Source organism: Mytilus trossulus, chromosome 8, assembly GCF_036588685.1.
Source record: "Mytilus trossulus isolate FHL-02 chromosome 8, PNRI_Mtr1.1.1.hap1, whole genome shotgun sequence".
Lineage (NCBI taxonomy): Eukaryota > Metazoa > Mollusca > Bivalvia > Mytilida > Mytilidae > Mytilus > Mytilus trossulus.
In genome coordinates this window covers 6,560,990-6,575,921 of record NC_086380.1, presented here as the reverse complement: position 1 = coordinate 6,575,921, position 14,932 = coordinate 6,560,990, and the positions used below count along the sequence as shown (strand labels likewise).

General features: G+C 31.3%; 1 protein-coding gene across 1 annotated transcript in view; it reads left to right on the top strand.

Moving 5' to 3' along the window:
- The window catches only part of LOC134681612 (beta-1,3-galactosyl-O-glycosyl-glycoprotein beta-1,6-N-acetylglucosaminyltransferase 3-like), a 46,821-nt gene that overhangs the window by 27,526 nt on the left and 4,363 nt on the right, over positions 1-14,932 (top strand). The gene's annotated exons all lie outside the window — the stretch shown is intronic.

Genomic DNA, 14,932 nt, shown 5'->3' with positions numbered 1-14,932 from the left:
CAGTTACTGTCATACGCCAGCTCCAGACCTCAATTAAACTAATTGAAAGGTTTTATATGTCCTCATTATGCACACTCTCTCCCTGTTGCATTTATTGCTAATTTGTTCCAGAACATTCATGAAATATTTGTCACTGGCAACAACAAAAAATCGATAATTTGAAATAGGTTGTTTACATACAAATTACGAAGAAACGTAAGATTCAACTTCCGAGGACAAAGTTGCCCTTATAGATGGATTTAAATATGTTTTAACTTCACTTTGGTCAAACACCTCTTTAATTGTTTCGTTCTTATTTTGCTTGAATTTCAAATTTCAGTTTCAGCGTTCCGTATGTGAATTCTTTACTTCAAATTCTGCGTTTAACATTGTACTGGTTTTTCGAGAGTGACATTGGTGTACGGCCAAAAATGGAAAAAATACATCTTGCAGCTGACAGTGTGGCTTCTCTTTGCACGCCCCATTCTGACTGGGTGTACATGTGAACTTTTAGTTTGCTAAAAGTCGATTGTCGTACGATAACTTCAAATATGAATATCCAAATAACAAAATGCAAATACGGGACAGTAATATCCTTTAATACAAAAAAATCTATTCCTTTTGTTTACTATAATAAAACAATGGTTGATTTAGAACCTATAATGGAGCTACGTGTATGATAACCAGTCCAAACGTTGTCTTTAAGGTAGCAACCATGTAACTTTAAAAGTGGGATGAGGTTGTTTTGTCGAAGCGCTAACAATTTTATTAAGTTTTTCATCGCCATTAATCAACTTGTCTGGTTCAAAATTTAACACTAAAAGGCATGGATAATTTTTCTTTTGTCCTCTTCTGGCACAGAATATTATATCATCAAATTAGTGATCAGAATATTTTAATGTACCATTATCGAAGCCCCTAGTGGTAGTATCAAGTAAAACACAGGGACTATCTAAATATTGGTTCCCCAGACGATTACCATTTATCGCTGATAAAAACTTTTGAACACAATTTTCAACTTTCAAAATGCCGACACCTACAACTGGATAGATGGGTGCTTAATGTAGTACAGCGACAACTATTACATTAACATGAATGCAAGTTGGGTGCTTAATGTAGTACAGCGGTAATTATTACATAAATATGAATGCTCGTGAAAATAATGTTTATGGTATACGTTTATATATGATATGAAAGGTTTCAACTTTTACAAAACCAGAGCTATACGTTGGATTTAAAAGTTTACTTTATTTGGCCTTTTCAATTTTAGTCTTTATTTGCCTTTTTAACTTTATTTGGTTCGTGTGTCAATGATAAGTCTTTTGTAAACGAAACGCGCGTCTGGCGCAAAAACCGGCAAAATTTATTTTCCGGTATCCATCTATGATGAGTTTTTGTAGATACCTTGTAACAGTATCTTGGCTCCAATTTGCTGATATTGGATCCTATTACCGTCTTAATTAAAGCGAAAAAAGATTATATTAAAAACCTCCCATACTGTGGACTAGCACAACCTTAAACCATGCATTCAGTATCATGAAGCGCTTTTCTTGATCGACCTCCTTACGGAACGCTTAAAGCTGAATATTTAGGGCAAACAACTTACAAAGAACAGATAAAAACGTTTAAGATGATCTTTCATTCTGTACATGAAATGATATATTATTTAGCCAACATGATTGCAGAAAGTAAGAAGTCGTAAAGCAAAACAGAAAAAAAAATGAAATCAAAAGAGATAATACATCGTGTATTGGGCCTTTTTATGGCTTAGAGTTTAGTAGAAAATGTATATACATGCTCAACATAACCATACTATTTGACCTACTGCGAGTTGTTCAGTTTTTACTGTTACTCCTGTTTCTCCTAAAATATGGGTGCTAGAAAAACCAGCAGGTAATGGTCAATATCAGAGCCGTACGTCTGGTTTTTAAATGAATTATCTTCTTTTAAGAAATATTAATTTTGTCATCCAATTTTTCACCGCTTTCAACTGTCCGTTTTATTTCATACATAAACTTTTAAGTATCAGTATGTTTTTAATTCATACTGTTTCGTTTCGTTCCGCTTTTATTTCGTTTCGCTTTTTCAGGTATGCCTCTTATTGCCCCTTTTCTATTTTGATATTTTAAGCAAAAATTTAAAAAATCAAACTTTCAAAAAGTGAAATAATCAAAATTGCGCGTGAGGTTTAGTATTTTAAAAGTTTGGTCAAATTTCTAAACTATCAAATTTATAAACGATATTTAGAATTTTGATATTTTAATAATTTGGTTAAAATTTCAAAATTTCAAAACTTTAACACAATTTGAAATTTTGATATTTTAAAACTTTGATCAAAATTCCAAAAATCTAAAATTTCAAAACTTTTTAAAACTTTGAATTGATAAGTGTTACACGGACCGGTAATTCATGCATATCCTAAAAGGTCGTGTTCTCGATCTGTTAAAACGGAAATGACACGGCCGGGTATTGTAAAGGTTTGAGGGACTTTTAATGTCAAATTCATATCCCTGGGTAACGAAATTATCGATTTGTTAATAAACACCGTGTGTACGCTGGTGTCTTCCTCGAATGCCAACATTTTATATGTTACCTATTCCTTGAATGTAAACAAAAATATTTCTGTTTTTATAAGACGAAATTGTAACATTTTATCACATTTTGATAAGAAAAGTAGCAAAATTTAAGGGTTAAATAATTATGAATATAAAGATAGAAAGAAAATGATTTTTGTTACTATTTATTAAAAACTAACTAAATTTGGGAATGAACAAGTTTTATTAACATTATAGGAAGATGTGGTGTGAGTGCCAATGAAACTACTCTCCATCCAACATATATATAAATATAACATTTATATTTAGTTAAATATAATTATTTCAAACTAAAAGAGGATATTAGAGATTTATTTTGTTCCATATTATTATAAATATTTATTTGTAAAGTATATATACATGAAATATATGAATATTTCAATTAAACAATTAACCATAAAATAGGGTAACAAGAATTAAGTCTATAGCGGATTGATTTTTTTAGTTGTTTGTGGCTTTGAACTAGCTGTCAGTAACTGCAAGTTTTCTCAGAGGATGTACTTTACAAGTGTTTTTCGTTTGTTTGGATATACAAGAACCTGACCACGTCTATTCTGTGTAGTATTTCTATTTATTTACATCTGATGAGTTAAACCGGTTTCATCTGATTTGTATAGTTAGTTCCACTATGTGGTATGGGCTTTGCTCATAGTTGAAGACTTACGGTGACCTATACTTGTGAATTTCTGTGTCATTTGGTCACTTATGGAAATCTGTCTCAATTCCAATCAAACTACATTACTTTGTTTTATAAGAACACCGATGATTTGCGAACACGATAAACCCCTAACCAGTATCATTTCATGAAGCACTTGCAAAAAAGTGTGTAGTATTATTACAAAGAAAATATCCTGAACAAACTGAACATAATACATCAATAGTATTCTAACACGTGATACAAAGTTTCAAGAAATTTAATCAAGTAATATGGTAGGAGGTTACAGCACACACAACTATAGAAATATTGAAAAAACCCTTCAAAGTCCAAAGAGGCTTCACATTTGTGTAAACTGGAATTTCTCACAATATGCAAAAGTTTCATTTTAAGAGAATCCATATTCGTTCAAGTAGTATCATCAGAAAACATTTCAACAACGTAACAAACATGAATTAGATTTTAACTATCTGTTAAAATTATGCCTCGTTCACACGGACATTTAATTCGAATTAAAAAAGAAGAGTGTGTGTACGCGATTAGCGAATTCAATTCGAATTAAATAAAATTGACAATGGAAATGGGGAATGTGTCAAAGAGACAACAACCCGACCAAATAAAAAAACAACAGCAAAAGGTCACCAACAGGTCTCAATGCAGCGAGAAATTCCCGCACCCGGAGACGTCCTTCAGCTGGCTCCTAAACAAATATATACTAGTTCAGTGATAATGAACGCCATACTAATTTCCAAATTGTACACAAGAAACTAAAATTAAAATAATACAAGACTAAGAAAGGCCAGAGGCTGCCGACTTGGGACAGGCGCAAAAATGCGGCGGGGTTAAACATGTTTGTGAGATCTCAACCCCCCCCCCCCCCCCGTTATACCTCTAAATGTCCATTTTTGATAAGCATGCTCTCGTGTTGTGATAACTTTTTGCACCTATTCCTCGAAAGCCAACATTATAGGTGTAAATTGTCGGTAGTACAAAGGATGTTGGCATTCAAGGAATTAACCTATACGCTGACTTATAAAAGTGTTTTAGTCTTTCATGCTGTTTAGTCTCGAGCAATGTTTGTAGGACGTTATAAATAAAAAAAGTCAAAACATTATGTGAACGGAAAATACATGGGCTTTGCATACGTGTCTCAAACCATTTAGAAAATCTATAATATGTGTGAATAATGAATATTTATATTATTTAGACTTTAATATTGTTGTTTTTTGAATATTGTATCTGCAAGTTCATCACGATTTAGAGCTTGGCATTTCGTGTAGACACATGTTTCTTGTTGAAGACTAAACATGCGGTCTTGATTTACCTATAGTGTGTTTGTCGTCTGGTTGCCGTCAAATTGAATTATATCCCTTATCTCTTATATTATGAGCTTTAAAATCAGCTTATAGGAATTCATTATTGAAAGGTTTATTTGCAATTCTATATGAATATGCCGTAATATATTTTTCGGTGTGAGCTGTACCACATACTTATATATGAACCTTATTAATTTCGATCTAAAAAAAGTTCCTAGAAAAAGATACTTTAAAAAGTCTTAATAAATTCCAATGATCACAAATCTAATCTAAATCCATTTTTTTCGTGATTCTAACATACGTTGTTCCCTTTTCTTGTTTGTTTAACTTTGTAGTAATTTGCTAGTCAGTCAGATTCGGATTCCGGGTGACATTGCGTACGCTTTGTCCTTCGATTTGAAAATACATAATTTTAGCATTATTATTTTTTTTATCTTTGCTACGCTCGATGTTTTTGCTTCCGCTGTATCAAAGCTAGCGCATTAGTCAAAATGTCCGTATAATGTACAATGTATATATACAGTAATATTTCTTTTCATGACTTGTTTATTCTTCAATATAAGCGTTGGCTATTTTTATCTGACAATTTCAAATTTGTCTAGAAAGCTCGCTGTAGTGTTCCATAAATGTCTTAGAGCTTAGTGCATCAAAGCGGCCTGGGTGGGTTTTAGACGTACCGGCAAGTTCCTGGCCCACAATAGCACAACCGTTCTTTTGATGATCATTTTTTTAAATTGCTGGGACTATCATACTAATAGCATAATAGACCCCGATAAATCAGAGCTCTACCGTTAAATAGTAATTATTATTAATATTATTATTTTATTTTTTACGCTGTCTTAATTTGTAAATAATTATTAAGTATAATATGTATAGTATATCGTCGTGTAAGTCATTTTTGGGCTATACATTGTTTGCTTTATAGTGTATTGAATAATTTTTATTGCAATCAATTTACAATTCATTACAAGGAAAACTAAAGTGGACCGTATGTCATCGCATACAAGACAGCTGATTGGTTAATATGATAGGCTGTTACGCCTACATTGATTCTGATGTCCAATCGAATACCAGCAGACTCCTGTCAGTAAAACAAATTTCAAGCCTGGATAAATTAGAGATTTATTTGTGTATTCGATATTTAAAAAATAAGTTAAACTATTAGGAAAATTCACGATTTTATACTTATGGTTTAAATATGTTCATTATGACATAATATATATATATTCACAAAGTTTTATCGCTATATGTGCAGTAATAAAGGAGAAATTCAATATTTAATGAAAAAATATTAACTACTTCCTGTAGGTCGTGACGTTTTCTCCTGGTTTTTGCATGCCGGGATTTAAAATACAATCATTAAAAGTCTTGGTTTTTAATCATATTTTAACGTAATCGTAAGCGCGCCGATGACTTATGCTTTATCTAAATAACCATCCGATAATAAGAAGATAAAACGCACAGGCGTTCAATTGTTCATATTCATGAGATAAATTTTCTATGTTAAACGTATATATTCGAATTATTTTTGTAGACAACACAAAAAGTTATAAATTTATTTTTAATTAATATATTTTCGGACTGATAAGGTGAACAAAGTAAAGTTCAATAATCTGTAAAGACAATATGTTGGTGTACTCTTATTGACCTTTTACTATCTCTGCTATGACTTGGTTGATACGATGTGTGTATTCACGGTTCTGTGGCATTACTCGTAGATGGCTTGTTGAAAGGTAAATTGTTATTTGCACTTCGGTATTTAACCACGCCTCTCGGGCACACCTTGCCAGGTGTGACTGTCTATTCGGATCAGTGAATTATGAGACAAGGGAGCTTTCAATACACATATTTAAAATATATATTCAAGTTGGTGACAAATAAAAATTGATCGCCGTGGAATTATTTAATTATGTTTGGTGCTATTATTTATTTGACTTCAAATAAGTTAATTTACTAAGAAATACACAATTTTCGGTTAAAGACGGGAAACTTAAATCATATGTCCGATTGAAATGATTTACACCTTTTGCCTTGATTGATGACTAATAAAAGGAGAACTTAGAAATTATAAATAGCTTTACCAAAGTATTTTTATTTGTCTTTATTAAGCAAATAAATGAATGAGAACACTTAGATTTAGACTTTTTAAAAGCCACGTATAAATTAATAACTGGAACTCACTGAAGATAACTCTACCGAAGCGGAATATAATATGAACAAATAAAGAAAAAATATTTTTCAACTTGAGAAGTTTTAAAAAATTGACAGCAAATTTAAGGTCTTCTTGGAATGGAATCGAAAAATTACGAATAGCTATTCTTTATCAAGTGTGAAAAACGTCAACCAAATTTAATCATAATCGGGGACGTCCTTATTAAAATTGTCTTCGTCTCACAACGTATAATACTTAATAACTATTTGACCAAAGATGTTTAAAAACAAAAGACAACGAATGTAATGTCATCTTTCCCTATTTTTGAATGTAATTATAAGTCTGTTCAACTGGCAAGAATACCCCATAAAGCGGACAAATATCTGTCAAGCAGTTTATTCTTTTAAATTTGCTGTCATTGAATATCAAGAAAGAAAATAAATCCCGAAAATGATTTGAAACTTTAATACTCAATAGCTTTCCTAGAAAATATTCACATCCCTCGGGGATTATTAGTGTACGTCCAGTTGCATATGTCGGAACAATTGTGGTGATGACGAATTTCTTTCTTTATTCGAGAACAATCTAATTGATATATAAATCTGTGATTTTACTATGTTCATAACTTCGATGAACCAAAGCAAGTTATAGATCGACCTGTATTTAAATCAAATTGGTCCTCTTCTTCTTCTTCTTCTTTTGGTATACAATAGTCTATCGAATTGGATGATTACATACTGTTGGTATACGTGGACTAGTCTATTTACAAAACTTTTACCCCAATTTGCACAAAATGAATGTTTCTTTCTTATGTTCAATGTATACATGTATATATTTCAAATACGCTGTAGTTCCGTAACTTTCTATCCGGGCGTATAAACGAATCGTCGACAAGTGCGCACATTTTTTTAATCAACATTTCTGGAATGATCCAACTATGTCCTTTACTATTGACAACGAGTAAATATTACATTTTCCCAGAGACATATAATACAATTATGTCTCTGATTTTCCCAAATTAACCCTTGGAAAAAATACGTATATTTGTATATCTTCAATTTTTTTTTTTTTTTTTGTATCATTTTTTTTTTATAAATAATATTCTTTACACCAGAAATTTTATTTAGAAACAAGCGTATGAGTTAAGTAATGACTAGTATATTATATCACTTTCGGACACGCAAGACAGAGATGTATATTATACATGCACCTGATAGTTCAAAATGGAAAGTTATAAGTTATCAGCCGTGTACACTGAAAAATACCTACAGAAGTGAAACGATGCATGAACTTGCAAGCCCGACAGGAAATCGCTTGAATACCTGGACGTGTCACCTTACACCCCTCACAATACCTTTGGAAGTAATACCTTAAGCCATGCGGGTGATCAGTGGAGCGAAGATCCTAATTTATTTGAATAAAGTATATTACTTTAAAGAATTATGAACGAATTAGATTTTCGAAAACAATTTTCACGGAACACTTATTAATGATTTGAACTTTGACTTTTTAACTAATTCCAATATTAACAGTTTAAAAATAACAGACTATATGGTTATTAAAAAAATAAGAACATTTTCCGTATCAAGTTAGTTAGTCAGATAAAACAACCGTAAGATTGACAAGATATCGACACGTAATTAAGACTACATCGGTTACTGTAGTTTTGTTTCTTTGTGGTTTATAGACATATCGTGATTTTTATTTGGGCAAGATAACAAAATGGCGGAAGTCAGACAATTGATACTCAAAATTTAAAATCGATGGTGATCTCTTATCTAGCGGAATAAAACTTTAATATTTATAAATTTGAGCATTTTTATACAGAATGGACATAATATCAATTTTTGATTTTTTTGCGAAGTTTCCCTTTAATCTTTTTTAGGTGAATTTTAAAAACTGTTTTTTTTTCACTTTCTTATAGGAAGGTATCTAAATATGAGCGTACCACATGTAACGGAATTTTACAAGCATTTTATAAATCGACTTGTGTTTTCCGGAACGTACTATTTTCAATATTTCACAGACCTCTGAAAAAATTAGATCATACAGGTTTCATCTACCATGTGCTTAAAAAGCACTATCAAATTTTATTTGTAAATTGTAATATATTAAGAATATTTTTGTATATGTACTAAATAATCTGAAATAAAACAAAACATATTTCTCTCGACCTGAATTCAATCGCAATCTGAAATAAAACAAAACATATTTCTTTCGGCATGAATTTAGTCGTAAGCAAATTTTCATATTTATTTGCAAATGACGAAAAATTCTCCTTAAACTGTGATTCATTGATATTTAATATTACTTCCATGATTAAACCGACAGACTAACTTTAAAGGACAAAATACAAGCGTGTACTACCAGCCAAGGAAATGAGTTTAATTAAAGTAACTAATCTAAGTGGTCATCGATGTGCAATATTTGACACTGGGCATTTTTTGTGGACCAATGCAATACAAGTAATGTATACTATCAATCAAAATTAAATACTTTTGAATGTAACAATATGCTACAAATTCATTTGATTCACTGAATTTTTATATTTTTTTTTTTATCTAAATAAAAATGTAATAAACTGCTCCCGTTTAATATAAATAAGAAGATGTGGTATGTGTGCCAATGAAACAACTCTCCGTCAAGTCACATGGTATAATTTAATTAGAGGTCAAAAGTACGGCCTCAACACGGATCTTTGGTCCTCATTGATCAGCAGCTATAACGGTCCCTTAAATGACAATACAATTAAAATGGAAAACAAAAGTATAATCTATAAGTACGGTCATTTCGCTACGTTATTTCGTCAATTCCGAATTGCAAGTAAGCGTCTCACTGTTTATCAAAATGAGTAGTAACACTGGTGCCTAAAAATATCTGATTCGAAACTGAAATATAAACCATTAGATTTTATCAATCGTGTCTTAACTAACGTTGTTTGATATTTTTTTCTATGATATGACTAACTCCAGTATTTATTTCGTGCTAAAAAAATAAAGATAAAAAAGATAAATGGAGTTATCGACATCGGTCTTTATATGTATATAATGGTCAATATAAACTGTCAATTATTTTTTTGAAAATATACTTATATTGTTGTTGAATTTATTTAAAAAAATAAAATGATGTTTTTTTGTAAATGTAATAATTCAACCCGGTTTAACCTTTTAAATTTTATATAAAAGATAAAACATGGAACTTCATTCATCATACGTCCATTACGTTCACGAATGGGTAACTGATATTAGAGTATAAAGCAGCATATCATTCGTTAATAAACTTCAGAAAAAAAACGCAATTTGTAATCTGTGGTTTGAATTTTTGTCAGATGTGCCACTGACATAATGGCTGTATTATGGATGAAATATTTGCCACTAGACGTTTAGTAAAACCCATTCAAATCCAAATCAAACCGCTCTATTTGATGCAAAAGAAACGTGACAGGCAGTGCTATCAGATGTATATGATCAGATTTTTTTCAGCCATCAGTGCACATGATAAATAAGTGATGCACGAAAAAAAAGGAGATTTAAGATATACGCCAATGAGACAGCAACCAAACTACGGAAATAACCGAAAGCCATCTAAAGGGAGACGTGTCGACTCCAACAAAAGACAAATATTCCAACATTATGTCTTATAAGTGATATCAATTATTTATTTCGGACAGAACTCGGACATCGTAGAGTCTATACATTTGTAACATATTTGACTTTCATGTTACGTATCGCATTGAAACATGAACGCGGACCTCGATGAGAACAAATGGATTGAAAGTTTGCAAGTTTACTATTTTATTTTTAACAGATTTACATTTCTTAAACCGTGCATCCATATTTTAATGTTTTTATTTAAATTTCTTTAATGTCACATGTATTGTTCATTCATTTGTTAAAAATTGTGAAGCATGCGACATTACTAAGAATACACACATTTAACTGAATTCGATAAAATTTGATGACAAAAAAACGATAAATAAATACAGTTTGTCTTGCTTGAGTGATTTACCTGTACAAAGCTCGGGTCTCAACGATGTTTAAAACGAATTGATGCCTGTTTGAAATAGTTTAACGGGGGCGTGGCCTAATAGTTTGACGTACATTACCAGCAACTTGATTTCAATTGATTCACCGCAAAGAAATCTATTTGACTGGCGTTAAAATGAATTGAAATCAATTGAAATGAATTAAAAATATTTTTTAACTTTTGTCAATCTCTATCAAATGACAATTAATCTCATTTAAATAGCGTTACCACGTTTTTGTCCGTTCAAGCTAAATTCGGGTTACTAGTGTATGTTGTTTTCCTCTTATAGTTAACGTGTTTGCCTCTGTTTTAGTTTGTATCCCGGAATTGATTTTCGTTCAATCGATTTATGACTTTTGAACAGCGGTATACTACTGTTGCCTTTATTCATACAATGACAATACAGAAAATATGTTTTTTTTTAGGATACGTACTTGCGTTCTGTTCATGACGTCACAAATAACACTCAATTTGATTTTCGACGAAAATTCAATGAAAATGGATAAATTTCCATAGATTTCTTAGATAGGAAACATACAGCGCAAGAATAAATGCAACAATTGTCTTTTCATAAACTTAAAACATGTTTATCCTGAAACTTTGAACTTAAAGACCGGTGCTAAATATTGCCCTTATCGAAACTACTTCTTAATAAATATTTTGAATCCATAAGTAGTCAAATTGAATGAAAAAGTTTTATTATCTAAATCTATGACTTCATACAAGGGTTATCCTTCAATATTTCCGTCTGTTATCTATTATCAATCTGCTACCAATAAAAGTCAGGGCTTACTTCACTTAGATCTTGTGCTAATATATTGCTTTAGCTGTGTGACAATCAAAAAATCTTTGTTCAAATAAATACGGTTTGCTAATTTCAATGTCTTTTCAAATTTTGATGGGAAATTTAAAAAAAAAGGTTTCTCTTAAAGTTACCAAATTTGTTAAGTTTTCCTTTTAAAATCTGTATGAATTTTTAATAATTCTGATAATATTTTCTGTTATTCGTCGTATACTTAAGCATGTATCTAAATGAATTCGTTATCATAAACACAATGAGGTACTAGTATTCTGTTTAAGCCCAAACTGACAAAAAACTAAATGCTGGCACCTAATCGGTTTTATTTTAACTGAATACATCTTTATCTGTAAGTACCAATGATATAGATCAATGGAGATGATCGCAATACCGTCATCAACACATTTTTTTAAATTTAAATTGACAAAAAAATATATCAATTATTCTAAATGATATACTTTTTTGCGCGTTCACAAGTTTAAAACACTTGTATTCATAATTTTTTGTTCTATAAATAGATCAATTTGAGGAAAGTCGTTTATTAACTCAAAAAAGAACAACAATACTATGATAAATAAGGCGTACCAATTTATCCCATCTTTTTGATTGAAACTATTTGTCTTAAAGCTTCTTTTATAAATCTTTATATACGTTTAAATATTACACATTACCCAAAATAATTTGTACATCATGGCCTGGCTTTGATCATAGTCACGACTAATCTATATGAAAAGGATTGGTAAATTGTATTCTGATGTTAATCATAAACATTATATATTTTTAAACGTAAAATGATTTTCCTTTTTCAATGAGTAAATAATTCGATCAATTATGGCCCTGGGCAACTCCCTACCACTTAAAACGACCAAAGGATGGTTGCGTTTTCTTACAACAGTTAGTAGTCACTTATGTGTATTACGAGCCGCTTCCCGCGCTTTAGGTAAAACGAATTATAAAAGGAGCTGATACAACTACTACATAAGAGAATGCCTGTACCAAGTCAGGATTTTTTTTTAAGATTTAATCTTTATGTTTTAAACCTCCTTGTTCGTCCTTTTGATATAAAAAAAAAAAATCGTGGGTTCGATCCCTGGTCGGTTCAAACTGAAGACTTGACATTTAATATGCGCTGCTTCTTAGCTAAGCAAATGCCATTTATGATGACAAAGTCTACTCAGACTAGGTGTAGAATACTGTGCCCGGATAATGTCACAGTTCTCAGGCACGTTGTTCACTAGCATGTCAATATTGTGCAGGATTTCTATCGCATTATATAAAAAGATGTATGATTGCCAATGAGACAACTCTCACCAAGAGACCAAATTACGCCGAACGTAACTATATGTCCCGTACGGACTTCAACAATGAACAAAGCCGATAGACAGCTATAAAAGACCCAGAAATCACAAATGTGAAACAACATGTTCTGGTCCTGATTTTCATGGTATATTTGCCACTGGACTTTTAAAACCAATCTAAACATGCATTATTAGTATCTTACCTTTTGTTTATTTTCTTTGGTTACATCTTCTGACATCAGACTCGGACTTCTCTTGAATTGAATTTTAAATGTACGTATTGTTATGCGTTTACTTTTCTACATTGGCTAGAGGTATAGGGGGAGGGTTGAGATCTCATAAACATGTTTAACCCCGCCGCATTTTTGCGCCTGTCCCAAGTCAGGAGCCCCTGGTCTTTGTTAGTCTTGTATTATTTTAAGTTTAGTTTCTTGTGTACAATTTGGAAATTAGTATGGCGTTCATTATCACAGAACTAGTATATATTTGATTAGGGGCCAGCTGAAGGACACCTTCAGGTGCGGGAATTTCTCGTTACATTGAAGATCTGTTGGTGACCTTCCGCTGTTGTTTTCTCTATGGTCGGGTTGTTGTCTTTTTGATACATTCCCCATTTCTATTCTCAATTTTACCTATCAAAATACATCAAAATGGTTTGGCGATCTTTATTAATATATAAAATGACGATCTTGATAAATTTATTATGTACATAGGTCCGTAAATCAATTACTAGTACTCGACATTAGTTATATAATGAGAAATTAACAGTAAATGTCCTCAGGTTTTGATGTGTATCAGAACGACATGTATATTAAAGAAGATTTAAAGATATAATATAGATATCATATCAGATTTGTAATTGTGAAAATCACTAGTGATGTTTAATTGATTTTAAAATCTGCAAATCAATCATTTATATGTCCATCAAAAAAGTATGTGTCTGAAGATGTTGAAATCAAATCAAAACTTTTCTAACTGCTGTTATGTCATCCTCCATAAAGAAACACCCTCGTTCATTCAATTAAAAAAGGTTTCACAAGATCTCGTAATTTAACGCGTTTGATACAAAATATGCTTCGTTCATTGTCAAATGCCAAAATGTGGCGATTAAGCAACATCTAGCAAACGCGTTTAAACAAACCGGCGCTATTGCTCGTCTAGAACTTAAACTGAATTGTGAAGATTGGTTCCGTATTAAAGGCCTCACTTTTACTCAAAGATGTACAGCAATAAAAGTGTGCACCCATACTTACGGCTTGAAATTCAAAGTAAATGTAGACATACATTGACAAATTGTTTATAGAAGACCGTTTAGGCAAATAAAATATGCTTAAACCAACTTCTTAAAACTTCTTTTATCCAAACCGATGTAACCATTCTAAACGCCGAGAAATTAAATCAAAGGATTATTTGCAAATGATTCTTAAAAAAGAAATAAATCTTGATATTATAGGTTTTCAAGATGGAATGTTTAAAACGTCAAAATACGCTAGATATCGATAAATAAGTACGCCGTTCCCAAACTACATTCATGTAACTATGTATGATATTTATTCAGTACTAGAAATAGTAAATCAATTACTAATAGTTTGTTGTACTGGTATAAATCAGGGCTACTTGTCTTAGGGGCTTGATGGGGAACATTGATATACTATCTGAAAATTGAAATTTTAGTCTTACAATCATCTTCATCAAGATAACTCCGTAAAAATTAAAATGAACTTTAACCTTCAATGACACTTAATTGACCATTTGTTTTCTTGAATTTACTGTTGTTTATGTATAGTTGAAATCTTAAGATTGAATCTTTTATCAGATTTCTACGGTCAATCATGAATATTACAGTAAATGTTGTAAGATCACAAAATTAGCCTAATTAAAGGTCAATTTTACGTACTATTGAACCATGCTAAAACCGTCGTGATTTTTTACCTATATCATTTTCTATAAACCCACCCTTTTATGTTCAGAATAGACAACGTTAGACTAAAAAAATGTTCTATTCGATCGTTTTAACAGATAAAAATCAAAATTATGTCCAGTAAAATTGTATCTCCGGGCAGACATTTTCCCCGATGTCCTTGTTATAACCTTCTAGTGTATTGAAATGTAC